This window comes from Eptatretus burgeri, chromosome 10 (assembly GCF_056783735.1).
Source record: "Eptatretus burgeri isolate ZD-2024b chromosome 10, Ebu_testis_v1, whole genome shotgun sequence".
Lineage (NCBI taxonomy): Eukaryota > Metazoa > Chordata > Myxini > Myxiniformes > Myxinidae > Eptatretus > Eptatretus burgeri.
In genome coordinates this window covers 66,051,476-66,072,702 of record NC_140970.1, presented here as the reverse complement: position 1 = coordinate 66,072,702, position 21,227 = coordinate 66,051,476, and the positions used below count along the sequence as shown (strand labels likewise).

Genomic DNA, 21,227 nt, shown 5'->3' with positions numbered 1-21,227 from the left:
CGATGTAAGGATTGTGACATCAGGTAGATATCATCTGCAAAACAGAATTCCTTCGATATTCGATTTGGTTCCTCCGGGGTATCCCATTCCTTCTCTGCTCAGTTAAAAAAAAACTAATGGAGACAACATGCAACCTTGTCTGACCCCTGCAGCCACTTCAAATTTGGATGACAACTTATTGTTGCAAATTACACTGCATTTGTATCCATTGTATCAAACGTACACATTCATCCGGTACTCCATGCAGTATCATTACTGGACAGAACACAAAAAGGTAAAGAGTCAACAGACACAGTGGGGACAAGGAGAAACGATTCAAGTACAAAAGGACTTTCTACCCCGTAGTAAGACATAATTCTCTCAACAAGTTCCTCATGTACACAGCACACTGTATACATACACACTGAAAAGACCACAAAAGATCACTGCAAGATTTCTCCTGTTTCAACTAGAGCTTGTATACACCCACTGACCTTTACTTGCCTCTCATGTCTTCATGCTGTGGTTAATCTGTTTGTTGTTGTCCACATTTCTCTTTCTCCCCACTGTGTCTGTTGATCTTTCTTTCACCTTTTGTTTTTCTGCCCTTTAATGAGCCTTGACCTTTGTATATAAACACAACCACAGCAAACTTCCCGTGGGAAGAGTTTTAAAATCGGAAAACATCAAAAAAGGCCACTGCAAGACGCATGACAAGTAATTTGTGGCAACTTTCTCATCTGGTTTAGCTACAGAGAGATAAAACATTTCAGGACAAAACATTCTATCCATAAAACTTAAACGTCATGAGAATCGGAAGAAAATTATTCAAGTTATGATCGAAAAGTCTTTTTGTTAATCAAGTTACAATCTGAAAAAAAAATAAAACCAGGGATATCAGGTGCCAAAAACAAATCAGGAAAAAAAAAAAAACCAAGGATCATCAAACATCAGGTGCACCACTTCAATGCAGATCCACGATTATGAGACAAGAACATCTTGGAAGGCCAAGCAGTCTTTGAGATTCCGCATTGGCATTAATTGGCGAAACTATCAAAAAGGCGACCTGGGGAAGGCAATTTCGTTCCGATCAGGCAAACCTCAGTCGAGTTGTGGTGAAACGTGTTAAAATGTCCATAATTAGGTCATGGCCAGAAAAATGATGTCAACCCCACATACTTTATATTCCCATTATGAGTCCTTACAGTTTCTATAATCATGTACGTAATATATAGAAATATTTAAATGCACAATAGTATGTATACAGAATGAAACTTTGAAAATAGTTCCGCTACCCTCCTCAACACTTCGTTAGATTTTGGGATGGAGAGAACGTTCACCCGATGATGTTTAACGTTCAGTAGCACTGCAGCTATTGTCGATGACAAGACGCGTGCCATGAGTGGTGTGTGCGGAGAGGAGGGGATGGGGCAGGAAGGAGAGGATGGGAAGGGGATGCAATGAAGAGGGGAGGAGGGGATGAGACGCGTCTCATGAAGAGCATCCACGTCAAGTGATTCGCTTATGGTTTTTTTTTCCTTTCACTACCCTACTACTACTACTACCACTACGACAATGACTAATTATTTAATGATTCCAATTATTCTCACTTTTGTGTGGTCTGCTGGGGAGAGTTCCATTCTTCACGGAAACCACCGTGGGATCTTTAACGTCCACCAACGACCAAGGCTGGAAAACGAGGAATCCGGCCATACCCCTACACCCATCCGGGGGACGGGGCACAGATTCATACCTCCACCTGCATGTGAAACATCAAAGATCAGATCAGATTATGAACTATACATGCTACACGCAGTCGGTCCTGCCGAAACAGTCTCTTTGGCGAGGGTGACAATCCTTGAGTCAGGGCAGGAATTTGTAATTTGTTCAGAGTGCCGGCGATAACTCATCTACTCTTCACGAAGAACACTGTGGGATCTTGTCCACTAACTAATTTTGGTAGATGGGACGCTTGTTCAATGTCCATCCGAGGGATGACACCTACATCGATGAACCACTTTGCGAGTTGAACACGAGGATGACAGTTTAATGTATAGCTGGGTCGGGATTCGAGCACAGAGTAGACTAGGCAGCACTGTGCAGACAACTTGGCCAAGGTCTAAATTACCATCTCCTGGTCGGCACCATTATGCTTACTCGTCCTTGGCTGTCAGTGTTAATCTTCCAGAATGATATTGTGATTATTATCAATACAGTGCTCTGTTAACTCAACAACAGGCTCATTTTCCTTGTTTCCAATATTTTGAATAACATAATATGAATCATAACATGGTATGAATAACATGAAATTGTTTATTTTCTTGAGTTATTAAGATCATGGAACTCACCTTTAATCCAATATTGCGATCGCAATGTCGATGATGGCTCCGAAAAAGATGAGTTGATGGAGATGATCTGTACATAACCATCATGGCAGCCTCCTCTTTACCTCGAAAAACATGCCGTGCCCTCTAATACTATATTTCGATATATTGCATAATTTTTGGAAGTATTATGAAGGAGAGTTGTTTTTTCCACTCGCCAAGTGTGTAATTCAACTTAAATAAGGGTTTAAAAGTATATAAATAAATTCTTGCTTTTACCTCATTTTTACCCAGCGTCTGTTACACCACCCTATCTAACACATTACATTAGTTATCCATGCCTGTTGTTTGTGTCCTTAAAAACAGTAAGTTTCCTGTTTGGAATTATTTTATATTTTGTTTGATTGCCAGGCAGGCAAAGTACAAAATATTATCTCACTCCTCTCTACGCATGTGCAATCGGAATGAATTCAGAGCTTTATTATAAACTAGTAAGACCATGCCCCTGGAGTGGATGATGGATGGGTGCGATGTGAGGGGGAAGTGAGGAGGATTGAGTCAGGATCGGCAGTCGGGACAGAAACGGGATCGGGAAGGGAGGTTGAGTGAGATGCGTGCTTAGAGACGGAGGTCTCGTACTTCTGGCTTCTTAACCAGCGTGAATATGACAATATAAAAACTCATTCATATTGTTCCGGCAACAGGTCCTGAGTGTATTGTGAGGGGGTTATTCACCGTTTCTCCTCGAAAGAGAACTGGACCTGGAGCCATCGTTCAGAATTAACTTTGTGGTATGGTGGGTTGCTTAACAACCACAAACGGCAATCACTTAACCACGAGTTGCAGTGTCCACCGTCTAATTTGCCATTTATCTGGAGGTCACGTGGCTGCCGGACCGGGGAACGCGCCCTCGGCGACGCACCAATCTTAACTTAATTAGATCTTAAGTAATGCGGTCGAGCGTTTACTGCTGGTGCACACTGACTATGACAGGTTAATTAGTTTGGGAATTATAATCTCCCAGTCTATCTAGGTTCATACAATGCTGGATCAACGGAAGGAAATGACAATCACGGACAGGTTTAAACATCAACAAGGAATTTATTATTAACAGGAAAAATAAATGAACTGAAGGACCTTCTATTTCCTTGTCGATTAAATGGGTGAATTTAAATCAAATGTTCAATCAACAAAATAATCTCAATCAAATATAGAATTCAACAAGCATTTATGGAAAAATGAACAAAGAGTAGATGCTTATCACGATGCCTTTCTTGACAATTAAACACGAGACATGGGTACCCAGCAGACCATTCAGGAGGAAAATAAATCCGGCCTCGGCTTACCGGTGCAGAAGTCACCATGTGTCTATTAAAATAACCCAAAATGTGTAAGCGTGGCTTGGCCTGTCTCTTTGAATGAGCTCTCCACAGCTTGGCTCGTTTCTGTTACCACTTTGCCTTGCCACATACCCACCTGTAAACAGGCTCGAATACCAAACGATGTCACGTCGTCATTCCCAGGAACCAGGAACGCCAATAACCAGGAATGCCAAGAACCAGTCGGACCAAGCAGAACTAGTAGGAGCAGTCAAACTGTCACCAACCGCCACTGCTGCTGCCACAAACTGTCAGAGCTGTCACTAACTGCCATTGCAACTGTCATCAGGGTGGTCATGCCATCCTTTTATAGGTGACCAGTGTGGGCGGAGCCTCAAGCACGACTTCAGCCAAATCCAACTTGCTTATTGGCGCATTCCTGCATGAGACCTCCAACTGTCTATTTTCGCACTCATTCTCTCCTGACTATTGAAGGAGATGTAACTCCCAATTAACACAGGCCTGGCTTACGACGCCATGTTCGGGGCGCTGGACAAACGGCAGAAAACGGCCATTTGCCAGAACAAACGAGCGGAAATATGAAGCACTCGCAGAACGTTAACGGGCAATCATCATCTCTTGGTTTAGCCTGATACGAAGAAGAGCCCATCAGCATCCATGGAGATGCTGAACGGGGTGTCGATCACTGATGGATAAAGGTGGGTGTCGATCATCAATGGAAAAAGGTGGGTTGTTGATCGTTGATGAAACAAGGTGGGTGCCTGAGGTAAACGATCCGAGACCGCAGCCATGTTTGATCGTCAGAACGAACTGCTCAGGAAAACCTTGCGAAGTGATGGATTCAAATGTCCTGTAAGTCCAATGTGAAAATGATAACCAAAATAAAATGTGTAAATAAATCGTGTATTTCCAAGCCAATGTGTCTTCATGGAAAGGGAATAGAACGAGTATCCATTGGGCTCACGGCTATCTTATCAGGTGCACGAACGGTGAAGATCGCTCATGCAGAAATGAAAACTGATGTAAAATCATACGTCATGAACGTGTCGTAAAGAGGAAAAGGTTATCCCCTCGGAAGGGAAGGGAACATGTTCCCTGCCCTTCTCCAACACATCAAAGAGTTAGAATCCCACCAGACAAGGCGATGGATGGGTCGATTCTGAAAATAACTGTCTGAGGACCTGGATGTTGTGTGCATTACTCAGATCCGATTCTGAAATTCACAACAACATTAAGTATTCTTCTTTTTTTGTCCGCAGCGCAAGACTACGGGGTAGCATCATTGGCTGAGGGTGCAGCTGTGCCGCTGATACAGTGCCCTCTGTGGGTTAGAGCAGGAATTTGTAATTTGTTTCGTGTGCCGGCAATAGCTCACCGACTCTTTGCGAACAACACCGTGCAATCTTTAACGCCCACCAAGTAAAGGCGACAGCACACCCAGTTTACCATCCATCCAAGGGAAAGCACACATCGATGGATTATCCAACCGATGAAACACCAGGATGAGTTTATAGCTGGGTCAGGATTCAAGTCCAGGCTAGGCAGCTTAGAGGCGAGTGTGCGTACCTCTTGGCCATCTTGCCAAACCCTATAAAATATTAATGAACAGACATTTCTTCAAAGCAAGATTTATCTGGAACAACATGTACATGTACATACAGTGTCTTCAGAAAGTATTCACACCCCTTGACTTTTTCACATTTTGTTGTGTAACAGCCTGAATTTAAAATAGATCAAGCTTAAAGTTTTTTTTGTCACCGATCTACACAAAATACCTTGTAATGACAAAATGAAGACAAGTTTAGAAATTTTTACAAATTAAATAAAAAATAAAAAGCTAAAATGTCTATCATTGATAAGTCTTCCACCCCTTTGCTATGACACTCCAACTTGTGCTCAGGTGCATCCAAGTTCCTTTGATCATCCTAAAGATGTTTCTACAACTTTATTGGAGTCCACCTGTGGCCAACTCAATTGATGGGACATCATTTAGAAGGAAACACCTTTCCATAACAGGTTTCACAGTTGACAGTGCATGTCAAAGCAGAAACCCCACCAATAAGTCCAAGGAACTGAGAATTGTGAGCAGGCACAGATCTGGGGAAGGGTATAAAACAATTTCTAGTGTTGAAAGTTCCCAAGAGCACAGTGAGTTCCATCATTAGGAAATGAAAAGAATATGGAACTACCCAGAGTCTTTCTCGACCTGCCGTTAAACCAAACTGAGCATCTGGGTGAGAAGGACCTTGGTCACGGTGGTGACCAAGAACCCAACGAGCACTCTGACAGAACTACAGAGTTCCTTCGCTGCGATGGGAGAAACTGCCAGAACAACTTCACAAATCCAGGCTTTATGGGAGAGTGGTCAGATGGAAGCCACTCTTGAGAAAAAGATACATGGCAGCACACATGGAGTTTGCAAAAAAGCACTTGAAAGACTGAGAGCATGAGGCAAAATATTCTGTGGTATGATGAGATGAAAATTGAACTCTTTGGCCTGAATGCAAAGCGCTACGTCTGGCAGAAACCGCGCACAGCTCATCACCCATTTCACGCCATCCCTACAGTGAAACATGGTGGTGGCAGCATCATGCTATGGGGATGCTTTTCAGTGGCAGGGCCTCGGAGACTTGTAAGGATAGAGGGAACAATGAATGGAGCCAAATACAGGCACATCCTAAAGGAGAACCTGCTTCGGAGTGCAAAAAACCTTGTACTGTGGCAAAGATTTACGTTTGAACCGGACATTGACCACAAGTATACAGCCAAAGCAACACTGGAATGGCTTCAGAACAAGAATGTGAAAGTCCTTGCGTGACGCAGCCAAAGCCCAGACTTGAATCCCACTGAGAATCTGTGGAAAGACTTGAAGATTGCTGTTCATCGACGCTCCCCATCCAACTTGAGATTGCTTGAGAAAATCTGCATGGAAGAACGGGAGAAAACCCCCAAATGTGCAAAGCCGATACAGATATACCGAAGAACACTCGAAGCTGTAAATCGCTGCAAAAGGCGCTTCTACGAAGTGTTGACTCAGGCAGTTGAATGCAGTACTTGTGTGAATTAGATATTTCTGCATTTCATTTTTCATTAATTTTTTTTTAATCTCTAAAAACATGTTTTCACTTTGTCATTATGGGGTATTCTGTGTAGATCGGTAACAATTAAAAAAAAAAAATTTAATCCATTTTTTAATTCAGGCTGGAACAAAAAAATGTGAAAAAGTCAAGGGGTGTGAATACTTTCTGAAGGTGCTGTATGCAATATGTTTTGGCCCTTTGGCTGAAGGATGACATGCAGTGTTCTTATCTTTGCAGAATGAAACTACATTGTAACTCATTTTCTAATTACTACCACAGTATACGTACTTGCAAGGCACCTGTAAAAACTTTAGTTATCCAATTCTCAGATACGTACGGTATATGTAATGTATACTGTTTGAGGTAACATGTATTTCATTTTCTTCAAGATGTTTCATGGTAAGTGAGATGGATTTATTAGTTGACATTTGAATGAACATTTTATTTTTCAGATGTCATTTGTACATGCATTGATACTCCAGAAGTAACATTAACATACAGCCTACCCACGTCGCCACACTCTCGTACCTATCATCTTACTAAAATGGTGGACGTGCCACCCCAGTACGTACTTCATTGTATTGAACGCGGTTACGGCTGAGCAGGCTATCTTGCACCACTACGTGGTGCTCTAATATCTTCGGTAATGTCATTATTTGCCTCGATTAGGCTAACCAAATCAAGAGAGATATGGGGTGTAATTTACAGGTATAACCATTATTCAAAGAAAGCTGCAGAGATGGTTTAACATATTTATTGTGACCAATCGTACCTTGTTTACATATTTTTTCGCATATCATCCCAACTTAGTTTTACATTTTTATTCCGCGCACGTGAAGCGAAAAGTTTGGTTAAGCAATTGGTTAGTCTGGCCACCTGGCTGGCAGTCAAACAAAATAGGAAATCATTCCAAACAGGAAACTTGCTGTTTTTAGCAACGACATAAAGGACACAAACAACTGATACAAATAATTACTGGAACGTGTGAAATAAGGTGGTGTAAAAGACACTGCATCAACGGCGGTAAAGTTCTGAAAGGTTTTTTAAAATTTTTATTCCTACAATCTTTAAAATCTTTATTTTATTTAAATTTAATGACATACTTAAACACCGTAGAACACAAATCATCTTGTTGACACTTAAAAAAAAAAACTTCCAGCTTAGCAGTAGTTGGACAAAATATTGCGCCATTTTACACCATCTCGACCAATCAAATTTGCCACTCGCATTCTCAGCATTGGGGAATATCGAGATTCAGACAAAATTACAGCTCGTAAGAAATATAAATTATGCTCGGAAATGCAAAGCAAGAGTTTAAAGGACCATCCTCATGTCCTTATTCTCAACATCGCGTGGGGTAAGGTGTTCTATGAACTCTGCACTTATTTGGATTTATTTTTTACCTGTAATATAATGAGATTTCTATATGCTTAGCAGAGCTTTAAGGTGTTCACGGGGAAAAAAAAACGAAAAAAAAGAAGAATACATTAAAATAAAAAAACAGAAAAAGGGCGAGTACCAATTGTGGACAAATCCCACTCTGATGTAGGATACTCGATTAAAAGTGGCATGAGTATGGAATTTGTTGAGATTGCCAGCGTAACTCGCCTACTCTTCATGAAAGACACTATTGGATCTTTAATGACCACGATTGACCATAGTTGGCAGACAGATAGGTCCTCCAGCTTAACGTTCTGCCCCTGCCAATGGTCATCATGCAACTTGATGCATCACTTGGCCTTGAGAAACATCAGGAAGACATTTTATATCTGGTAAAGATTAGAACCCAGGCTAGATAATATAAAGCAGAATGCGTATACCACCTCAAAGCTATCATGCCTGCCCAGTGGTATACCGAAAGTCAACCAAGTACTTGGTGTCTGCTTTTCACCTTCGGAATCGCACTTCCCTCCCACCCCCACATCAACGTAAACGTTTGACCTGGTGCGACCTGCTATCTTCCTGAACACCATTTTTTTGTGTACTTGGTATATCCTAAAAGACTCAGACTATATTGCATTAAGGCTACACCTGACCTTCATGTTGAGATTTCCTTAATACTGATGTTGCGATATTGATATTGATATTGATATTTACCATGTCCCTCAAATTGTGAACAACCATCACAACAGACATCCTTGCCGATAGGTAACGACCTTTTGCACGAATCTGCACCACATGCGGAGTCTTCATCCACCCTGGTGATTACCCCCTATCCTTGCAGAATGTACAGCAGCTCTGAATTATATTTGCGAGTGAATACACCCTCACCCCATACAACTCGTCAATTAGCCCTGTTTAAATCAATCTGGCGGCGACGACACGACACCATGTTTAATGAATGATTCGAATGTTGAAAAACATTATAGAAAATAGATCGATTCTTTCACAATGCAAGTTTAATCGAAAGACATCGATAAACTAGAACAGCACTCGGTGGAGCGCAGATCTCTGCCAGTTTATGTTTTGTATCCCCTTGAACGAAACTGATAGAACTAAAATCGAACCGGCTTGTTCTTGTCACCTAACTAACTCGTCCACCAAGTTTTGTCATAACTCATCCATAACATTTTGAAATATTATGCTATACATAGTTTTTGGCCCTCTCGCTCAACGGTGAAGAATCAGGTTAAGAAATTTAAAATTCTCCTATCCGGATCTGCATCTTCACCAAAATCGAATCGATTCATCCTTGTCACACTCCCAACCAGGGGGTTTGTTCAGTTACCAAGGACCAAGCTAAAGCTGGCTAATTAATTTGTTCCTTATCAAGGGTTTTAAATGGTGTGCTGGCTTGACTGATTAAGCCACTTACACTTGGCAAGCACTCTACAATAAAGTTGGTAACTGAACACAACCAACATGTCCACCAAGTTTCATCCCAATGTGGTTCTAACTTTTTGAGATATCGTGCCATGTATTGCTCTTGGCCCAGTCACTCAATGGTGAAGAATTACTCAAAAAAATTCCCGGATCTTCACCAAAATCTCATCAATTCGTCCATGTCATACACCCAACTTCTCCACCAAGTTTCGTGCAACTCCATCTACAACTTTTTGAGATATCCTGCTCACGGACAAACAGGGACAGAGATTGAAAACACCGAAGGTGGAAGGAGACAATAAATCATTCGCAATAATTTTGATGAAAGGCTTTAACACAGAAATGCTTCAACCATCCATAACTTGCAAAAATCAACAATGCATAATTTGCTGCCCAATTTTGCAAGAATTTTAAAATGTTCTTGATTTGTTTGTTCATTCGTTTTCTTTTCGCGCTCCATTGCTGTTGGTGCACGGGTCATTCGCGCGGGAAATCTTTGGCCGAGCAGTGGGTTAAGAGGTCGGAACAACAGCTGTTGTTCGTCATTGTGCCGACGACGACATGGGTCGCTACCCCAAGATAGAGGCAATGGTCTCTCTGCCCCCGGGTGATTCATTTTTCGGAGGGAACATGCAGAAAGTGTTTTTCCCAGGGCCGCCCATAGATCCCAGTGTACCCACTTGGCCGGGAGTATAATACTATTTCGGCGCTTGACTGGTCCCAATACAAATCCGTTTTAGGTGGGACATTGATGCAGAAATTCCATTCCTGGAAGTTTATAAACGATTTATATGCAGGAGCTGAATGAACCTCAGGGGTGGCATTCCTATAGTAATGAACAATGAACTAGTCCTGACAGTTTCTACGATCAATCATGTAAATAACAAATAGAAATATTTAAATGCACAATATTATGTATACAGCAAGAAACCTTAAAAATAGTTCTGCTACCCCCCTCAACACTTCGTTAGATTTTGGGATGGATGGAACGTTCGCCCGATGATGTTTAACGTTCAGTAGCACTGCAGCTATTGTCGATGACAAGACGCGTGCCATGAGTGGCGTGTGCGGAGAGGAGGGGATGGGAGGGTGCAAGAGGGAGAAGATGGGAAGAGGATGCAATGAAGAGGGGAGGAGGGGATGAGACACGTCCCATGAAGAGCATCCAGATCAAGCGATTAGCTTAGGATTTTTTTCATTTCACTACCCTATTACTACTACCACGACTATGACTAATTATTTAATGGTTCCAATTATTCTCACTTTTGTGTGGCCTGCTGGGGAGAGTTCCATTCTTCACGCAAACCACCGTGGGATCTTTAACGACCACCAACGACCAAGGCTGGAAAACGAGGAATCCGGCCATAAACCCTACATCCATCCGGGGGATGGCGCACAGATTCATACCAAACAACTTGGCCAAGGTCTAAATTACCATCTCCTGATCGGCAACATTATGCTTACTCGTCCTTGGCTGTCAGTGTTTATTTTCTAGATTCTAGAAGGATGTTGTGCTTATCAATGCAGTGCTCTGTTAAGCCAACAACATACATTTTCCGACATGAAGAACATAAAATTGTTCATTTTCTTGAGTTATTAAGATCATGAAACTCACCTTTAATCCAATATTGCGATCCTGATGTTGATGATGGCTCCGATAAAGATGAGTTGATGGAGATGATCTGTACATAACCATCATGACAGCCTCCTCTTTACCTCGAAAAACATGCCATGCCCTCTAATGCTATGCATCGATGTATTGCATAATTTTGGAGGTATTATGAAGGAGAGTTGTTTTATACAGTCTCCAAGTACGTAGTTCGATTTTATTAAAGGTTTAAAGAGGTTTATAGGCCCATAAATAAACTGCTTTTACCGCCGTTTTACCTCGTGTCTATTAGACCACCTTATCTAACACGTTACATTAATTATTCATGCCTGTTGTTTGTGTCCATTATGAAGTCCTTTAAAACAGTAAGTTTCCTGTTTGGAATGTTTTTTTTTTGTTTGTTTGTTTGATTGCCAGGCAGGCAGACAAAGTAAACATGTTGTTGTGGGCCAGGATCCGGGTGAGAACACCACGAGGGGGGGAAAGCTATCTCGGGCTCCCACCAGACTCCCTGGAATCACAGGTCATCGCACACGGATAATTCCGTGACACGGCGGGTCGCTAACTGACCGTGAACGGCAATAACTCAACCACGTGACTTCGGGTCCTCCGTCTACAATCCATCCGGTTACCTAAAAATAATCATGTGACGTAATTACCAGGGGACACACCCTCGGTACGCCTTGTCCGAACCGGATCACCTTACCAGATCGGATGCAGCCGAGCGACACTGCCAGAGACGTACCAGCTAAAAGGAACAGATCGTTGGGAATAAAGTCCCGGCTAGGCTAGGATACGGACCATGCTTGATCAATGAAAGAAAAGGCAAAAACGAGCTTGGAACATTTCTACAAAAGGATTTATTACAGGTAGGTGAGGAAAGGTACGTGGCACAATTAATAACTTTTATTATTGTGTGTAGGTAGAGTAAGCAAGAAATGTGAGGGGCGACAATAAAACAAGCAACTTACAAAAGCAGACACAGAGCACAGTTATCCCGATATACCTTCTGCAATCTTAACTTAAGCGAGGACAGGCACCATGACACACACACACGCACACACACACACACACACACACACACACACACACACACACACACACACACACACACACACCCCGATGAAGAGGAGTTAATGAGAAGAAAAAGGAGGAGATGAGGCTAACGGTCTCGCAATACCTTGCACGATTGACCGACCGTGCCATCCAGTACGTTTTGGGGGAATGCTCCACTGGACGATCCCTCCTTGACAACTGGTGTGTCATCTCTTGCTTGGCTATCCAGAGAAGGGACGCGACCGTCAGGCGTGAAGGAGGGACTTTGGGTGGAACCAGCGGCGGGTGGAGAAGGCGGATTCGAGAGTGAGTGGGCAGAGTGGCAAACAGTATCAAGTGGGTGGGTGGAGTCAGCAACGAGGCGGTGAAGAAGGTGGAGTCAGCAGTGAGTCGGTGAAGAAGGCGGAGTCGAGAGAAGAGCGGGACGAGCAGGAACCAGCAGGAGCGGGCAGACAGGAACTCAGACGGCCCCGCGACCTGTCCTTTTATAGACCTTATGGTGCGGGCCGGGGGTGACGATCCGAAGCGATGTGTCGTCACCTGAATCCGGCGCTCTGATTGGGCCCTGGCCAGCACACGGCCCAGCCGTAATGGCTGGAAGCAGCCTTACTTTACATCCGGCAAGCCATAGCTGAGCTGCGGAATCGTCTCGCTCCGAACACCGTGATACGAATCGCCCTGCACCGAAATCCCAGGCCGTGCCCCGGTAACCGGCCGAGGGTCGCGTCGGTCCTGCATGCCCGCCTGGGCACCCCCGGTGACCCGCGGTTAACGCTGGTCAATGTGCTTGCTTTGTCTGTACGCCATGCGGCCCGAGCGATCTGGGCCATACAGCACGCCTCTGCTTGGCAGCAGCCTCGCCGAGCGGAAGGGCGAGAAGATGTCTGCCGTCCGCGGAAGACACCCGTAGCCGTGGTGGTGAGCGAAGACTGATGGTAAGATGTTATTGTAACCCCATGCGCATATCCGAATGAACAGATGCGCTATGCATGCCCCATCCAGTGCACGCGGATCCGCCACCGTACATGCGGTTATTTATTACAAGCTGCACCCGTGTTTGCTCTGATTTGTGTCAGGAATTGAAGGAAAAGATTGGATATAACAATTATATGTAGACTTGGGTTGAAAAGAGTATAGATATAAGTATTAGAGGGAGGTTTAGATTGAAAAGAGGAGAGATGTAATTATCAGACTCAGAAATGGATTGAAAAGAATGCGCCGTGTGCATCCTGTACGGCAGGGACGAGGTTGTTTGATTCCACTGTCGGCCTCTGACACCGCATCCTTGCAACAGCAACGTCGTGTTGTTGATGTTTTTCTATCCCCCCGAGCACGGCGCGTGCTGTCGATGCTTGTACTGACTTTTGCGAAGACGCATTCTCACAGTGAAGGGCGTGGCCATGCCTTTTATAGGCAACCGTTGCTTGGATTTATCTCAGGAATAAGAGAAAAAGAGTAGGAATGAAGTTCGAGATATAATCAGACCTAACGATGAGATCCACACAACACACTTGTCCTGTTTGACCCATTAGACATGAGGGAAGGGTCTATCTGTACATATATTAATGAAATAACTGTCAGGGGACCACTGTATGATGGATGCCATTGCCTTGGAAGGATGCGGTTCCTAGAACCGCAACAATATTATCTCGCTCCTCTCTGCGCATGTGCGATCGGGACGAATTCAGAGCTTTATTATAAATACATGGTAAAACGGTGAACTTGTCTTTCTATTCATGTCCCGATTTGTGTTCAAAATATAACTTCGATTTAAATAAGTTGTTCCTCGATTATTATCAACTGATGATCATAAACTGAGAGGACAGATGGACGGACAGACATGAACCAATTGCTTTAACCCTGCTTTTTGCTTCGCCTGTGCAGGGTAACAAATGCCTTGGGCTCTTGGCCATGACATTTATCCATAGATTGAAATATATATACCATGAGAGAGCCATTTGCGTGCCTTTGTGTGTGTGTGTGTGTGTGTGTGTGTGTGTGTGTGTGTGTGTGTGTGTGTGTGTGTGTGTGTGTGTGTGTGTGTGTGTGTGTGTGTGTGTGTGTTTGTGTGTTACCATTTTTCTCAGAGATGGCTGAACGAATTTTCATCAAACTTTCAGTTTCATCAGTGAGTGCCAGAGAGAGTTTTAGGCCAAAAAAACCTTTTGAAAATTTTGAAAAAAAGTTTGGATAAAAACAAAATCTCTCTATATATAGTGCCAATTTGCCTTTGTAGTGATGTGAAAGGTAATATTAAATGGTCCTCAACCCCATTCCATAGTTGGTGTGGGGATGTGCTTTCGGCCCCCACAAAAAAATAGACCGGGTAACACCGGGTACCCCTGCAAATGATCTATAAATCTCATTAAACAATCACAAAACAACCCAAAGTATTGCTCATTTACAATTCACTGATAGAGATTGACTGTATACAGTTCTGAACCAGCCATGAATGGGCATCATTTTTTTAATCTTTTTTTAGATCCTCGTGGAGGATCTCTAAGTCTTACTCACGTTGTTGTACTTCATCTTCTTCTTGTGGACTTTTTTGTTTCAACGCCTACAGTTTTCACCAAAACTTCCTGAAACTTGGCATACATATGTAAAAATACCCTGTGCAGACAGTAACCATCTCCGATTTTGAAAATTCCTCCGAGAAAAAAAGTTATGACGTCAAAATATCTCCGCTAATGGAAATCGCCTAAAAAATTATCTCCGAAACTAGGCAAGCTTTTAGATTTCTGTTTGCGGAAATCGAACAGGGCATTAGAAGAGATGAATTACTGCACATATGATACATCACTATGACGTCATTTCAATTTTTATGACGTCATTCCTATTTTTTGACATTTTTTTGTTTCACAACCCAGAGTTTTCATCGGATCTTTGTGAAACTTGCCACGTATATGCAGAAAGCCCATGCGCAGGTAGTAACTATCTCCGATTTTGGAAATTCTTCCGAGCAAAAAAGTTGACATCATAATATCGCCGCTAATGGAAATCGCCTATACCATTATCTCCGAAACTAGGCAAGCTGTTTGAATTTTGTTTGCGGGAATCAAGCCGGGCATTAGCACATATAATTTGTCGCAAACCTGATACATCACAATGACGTCATACTCGTTTTTATGACGTCATCATTAAGAGGACGAGGATGTTAGCTCATTTGAGCTTGTTAATGTTTATCAGTAGAAATACGGTTGTGATTTTTAAGTAAAAGTTCAGTAAACTCTGGCTATGCACAGACCACACAAAGCAGATCATTGCATCCCCCCACAGGGTATGTCACACTGCACCGTTCATTGTAGGCCTGAGAACATTATTACAGACAAGGCAAGAAGATAATATAATGTTCTCCAGCCTATGATGCTGCAGTGCAACCTATTCTGTAAGGGGCTGGAGTCAGGGGTAGGATCGCCATTGCACAGCCTGCTTAATACCCCAAGATTATCCTTCTTCAAATTGTAACTTGGCGTGCCTCCCATTGCTGATGGTTTCAATGAAACTAGCGGCCCGTTGGTCCATCGGATTGGCCTTCACGGCCTTGTAGCATACCTGCCTGCTGTACTGCTTGGGCATTAGCTAACCTTTTCACCAAGCCCAGATGAGCTTGGCACAGAGTGGGGATTATACGTTCGTTATTATTATTGTTGTTAATATTATAAGTATTAACTAATATATGGTTTGTTACAATGTTATCATTATTTTTGTTGTTGATTTTATAATTGGAATGCCATGCCATGTAAGGACCGCTTAAGCTGATCGATACACCTTTACATGGCGTGCATTTAAAACATGCAAATTCTTCCGGGTTCTTTGTAACTAAGTTGTCGAATCAACTCAGAATATCATGACGATCATTTCAGTGTATTATACTCCACATTATAAAGCTCCACTAGAACCCCACAAAAAAAACATGCCACACACACACACACACACACACACACACACACACACACACACACACACACACACACACACACACACACACACACACACACACACACACACACACACACACACACACACACACACACACACACACACACACACACACACACACACACACACACACACACACACACACACACACACACACACACACACACACACCTAAACCATTTACAGTAGAAGACAGCATGTTGTACTTCACTAACGTATTCCATGTGTATCTGTGAGTGTCAATGTGGATGTAAAACTAAGTAAAACATGCGAAAAAGGATCGCTTAGAACACATAATTGTAGCTGTTTGATGCACAATCGTTAGTCTTTATTATCATGGAGTATGGGAGGACTCCATGTGGAGGGATATGGGGAAAAATGGCGGCTCATTCTAATGTGTACACAATGATCGGCTCATAAACTACTGTAGAGTGAAGTCAGAAGCATTTAAAAGCCATAACTTTCACTCTCGAGTGTTTTTTGAACTACCAACACTTAAAATGACGCCAGAATAAATCGCTAAAGTTAGTAAAGTACCTCATCGGGAGATCACAAAACGCCAATTTGTTGTTGTTGTTGTTGTTGGTCTTCTTCTTCTTCTTCTTCTTCTTCTTCTTCTTCTTCCTCCTCTTCCTCTTCCTCTTCCTCTTCCTCTTCCTCTTCTTCTTCTTCTTCTTCTTCTTCCTCCTCTTCCTCTTCCTCTTCCTCTTCCTCTTCCTCTTCCTCTTCTTCTTCCTCCTCTTCCTCTTCCTCCTCTTCCTCTTCCTCTTCTTCCTCTTCCTCTTCTTCCTCTTCCTCTTCTTCCTCTTCCTCTTCTTCCTCTTCTTCCTCTTCCTCTTCCTCTTCTTCCTCTTCCTCTTCTTCCTCTTCCTCTTCTTCCTCTTCCTCTTCCTCTTCTTCCTCTTCCTCTTCCTCTTCTTCCTCTTCCTCTTCCTCTTCTTCCTCTTCCTCTTCCTCTTGCTCTTCTTCCTCTTCCTCTTCCTCTTCCTCTTCCTCTTCCTCTTCCTCTTCTTCTTCCTCTTCCTCTTCCTCTTCTTCCTCTTCCTCTTCCTCTTCCTCTTCCTCTTCCTCTTCCTCTTCCTCTTCCTCTTCCTCTTCCTCTTCTTCTTCCTCTTCCTCTTCCTCCTCTTCTTCTTCTTCTTCCTCCTCTTAATCCCCCCCACCCACCTCATTAACTGCTGAAGCTATGATGATTATTCCAAGGTGAGGAAGTTACTTTGTCTCTGAGCTCGGGCACGCAATCAAAATTTTAAAATATATAAAACATTAATCATTTTATTACAAAAATAAATCGAACATAAGTGTGGACTCAACCAAACCAGGCCAGGATCGTTGAGGGGGGTGGGGGGGGGGGGTGGAGAAAGGACAGAACCATTCCAAAAGCGATACATATCCAAACTATCCCCCAAACCAAATGAAACAAGTTTTAAAACAATTTCATAACAGGGATTTAATACATGCCAAAATAACAAAATATATAAAACACAAGTCTGAAGACGACGATGGTTCACGAGTGGTATTTGACGATGTAGATTGTTTCAGAAGTCAAGGATGAGACAATGTGATAATTTTTGACCAAGTTATAAAAATGATCAACATGATGTGGTACGAGTGACATGTTATTAGCTGCAAACTGTCGAAAACCCGGTTTGGTTCAACAACTTTCAAAATTTGACCTTTGCATAACCTTTAAAGGTCACAAAACAATGTTGTGGACATTAAAATAAGGAAACAGGATATGTGCTATAGCTTATTGGAGTTAGTTCGTCGAAGAAGGTCGAAAACCCGGTTCGATTCCCACAACTTTGAAAATTCGACCTTTGTGGCCTTTCAAGGTCAAAGGTCAAGGATTATGACCTTTGGTGCAAAACTTCCTCCAGAACATTCCAGGAACAATATAACGTCATGTAGGCTATATGGCATTTCACACTCATCGGATTATCCATACTTTGATGAAATTGGCGTAAAAACAAACTTGAAGGGGGCGCCACGGGCAAGGTGTTCGAGATAGAGCAAAATGGTTTCAAGACTTTAGGTGGGGAATGACCTCAAGATTATGCATAAAAAATATTGTCATCTGAGCTCTCAAAGTTTGGGGGGTCGTATGATTTTTATGTTAAAATTCGCAATTTTCTAATTTTTTTGACCTTATGACCTTGACCTTGGGACGAAAATGAAAAATCGGACAACGACAAGTTTTAGATAATTCATTTTGATATTCAAATACCGAAGAACCCATTCCATTCAGTCAATTCCCTCAGAGAAGATAGATTTTTAATCCGACTACCCCCTAAAAATGGCTATTTTTGTGCGTGGCTCCATCCACAATGGGCGTAGCACGCCCTCATCCAGGAAAACACAACTAGACATTGATATCGAACACATAACCAAGTTTCATCAAGATCGGATCAAAGTGCACGGAGTTATGCTCTGGACACACAGAGACACACAGACATAACGAATATCGTGGTCACTCTGGCTGGCGCTCGTGAACCAATTAAGCATTTTATTACTTTTAAAAAAATGCACAAACAAGAAAAACAAGTGAAATCCTTCAATACAACGTGTGTGGTGAAGCAAATGAGTACACTAATGTTATTGAAAGAACCACTTATCACTTTGCCACCAATATCTGCCATAATTGTAAGTAAATTTCAACTACTAATGCATGACGAAACACTTGTTTATGGCTAATATTAAAGAGAATGATGGCATAAGAAGAACTTAGCTTTCAGCGTTCGGCGTTCGGCGCGAAATGCCATGGTGGGTGGAAATGACGTCTTTCGTTCATTCGTACATGAGAGCGGAGCGTTTCTTGGTTTTTTTCCGTCAAGCAATAAATTCAATGGTTTTCACATATATAACACATTAGTTTCACAAATTTCCATTGAAATACTCGGGTATTTCCGTCAATTGTCGCCATTTCCGTCTAGGTTACGCACTGCCATCTACCGGACGGCCGTCATTGGCTCACTTGAGGCACGTGGGGGGCGGGGGGGGGGGACACCGGGGACATTTCAAACTCGGTGCAATTGTATACAGCGCACGCACTGTAAAAAAAACATTGAAACAAATGCAAAAACATACAGGGATGAAATCTCAAAAAAACAACCAAACAAGGTATGAATGACACCACATTATGATGCCACAGTATGACACCACAATCCTCATGGATTACCATCAAGACATCTTTTGACATTTTACTTTTGTTATGGGATTGTGATGGGTGAAGAAGAATAAGGATGAAGAAGAATAATAACAATGAAGAATGGCACATTGACACCACCATCCTCTTCTGGTTTAGCATCACGATATCTTTTGACGTTGTTCCATTCCACGCTACATACGAAATAAGAAGTGAGGAAGTTGTGATCCATCAGTTGCTCACTGTCAAGTTTGATAGCTTCAGAATTTCCGAATGATTGGAATTACATTCTCACCAAAAGGAATTTTGAGAGTCTCAGGTCGTTACATTGGGTTTTGACAAAGTATGGTCTCTTCAAAAAGTGAAATATTTGACTTTGGCAGATGAAAAAAAAAGGAAATTTTAATCACTTTAATATTTTTATTAGAATTATTAGTCACTTTCATATTTTTATTGGAATTATTAATCACTTTAATATTTTTATTAGAATTATTAATCACTTTAATATTTTTATTGCAATTATTAATCACTTTAATATTTTTATTAGAATTATTAATCACTTTAATATTTTTTATTAGAATTATTAATCACTTTAATATTTTTATTGGAATTATTAATCACTTTAATATTTTTATTAGAACTATTAATCACTTTAATATTTTTATTAGAATTATTAATCACTAATATTTTTATTGGAATTATTAATCACTTTAATATTTTTATTCGTCAAAACAAAGACGTTCCTTTCAGTTTACATAGAGTAAACATTTTTGTGGTTGATAACACTGCTCTGGTGGTGCTATTGGTGATATTGAATGATAAAATCTTATTCGTAAAATAAAGTTTTGAAGTCAAGCAACCTTGTGCGTGTATGTAGTGACGACTATTTTACTTTGATTTCCATACAAGACTCGGCCATCATCACCTTGAAGATATCCGTCCCACACTTTGTCAAGATTCCATGTAGAAAACAATATTTTGTGATGAAGCAGAAAATAACTGATTTTCTTTCTTCTGCAGCACAAGCACTGTGGGGAAGCACAATTCGCTGAGGGGCGGCTGTGCTGCTGATGCAGTGCCCCCTTTGGGTTGTGGCAGGAATATATGGAATTTGTCCAAGGTGCCGGCGATAGCTCGCCTACTCTTTCACAAAGGACACAGTGGGATCTCTAACGTCTACCAACTAATTCTGTCCCATTTAACGTCCATCCGAGAGACGACACACACATTGATGAATGCCAGAACACACACATTGATGAAGACGACACACACATTAGTTTGTTAGTTCCTCCCATCCCGCTTGGGAGATTAGGCTGCCACATTGGCTAATGCAATACTTCAAATTAAAGATAGGATGATTCGTAAAGTATATCATTTTGTGGATATGTTTGACAGTCAATATCATTTCAAGAAAAAGTACAACAGGCAACAGTTCTTTTATTGTATTGTGGTACGTGGTATGTGGTGGGGGATTGGGGGGCAGAGGGGAAGAAGGTAAAAGTAAAAGATTGGATTAATGATACCCCCAGCCACCCCATGGATTCCTCTGCTCCCTTTCCCCTCTCCCAGTTGAGCAATGCTCAGGGGTCAAAACGTCGGTCCTAAGCCCCTAGAGGTGAATCATTACTCCGTGTGTGCAGCGCAAAGCAGGGATAAGCAACTGGTTCACTGTCTGTCTGACTACAGACGTCAGTCTTTGATTGAGAGACGACCTAATTTCAATTGAATGCTATATTTTGAACACTGCAGAACATGAATCGGAACATGAATCGGAACACGAAGCTACAGTTTAGCAGTACTTTGGCTCTGAAATTGGCAAAATCGTACGGAATCTCATCCCAAGCACGTGTATGTGCACATAAGAGTAAGGTATGGTAATTTTTAAAAAATTCTGTCTGCCTGTGCGGCAGTGAAATCAAACTGAAAATC

At 42.0% G+C, this 21,227-nt stretch overlaps 1 long non-coding RNA gene across 1 annotated transcript; it reads right to left on the bottom strand.

The window, feature by feature from the left end:
• Window positions 1-136: 136 nt before the first annotated feature.
• Window positions 137-16,778, bottom strand: LOC147018740 (uncharacterized). The gene is made up of 3 exons (XR_015062812.1): window positions 16,691-16,778; window positions 1,590-1,738; window positions 137-1,045 (listed from the first exon to the last, which is right to left on the bottom strand). It is a non-coding gene; the product is annotated as an uncharacterized LOC147018740 (long non-coding RNA).
• Between the last annotated feature and the right edge of the window lie 4,449 nt (window positions 16,779-21,227).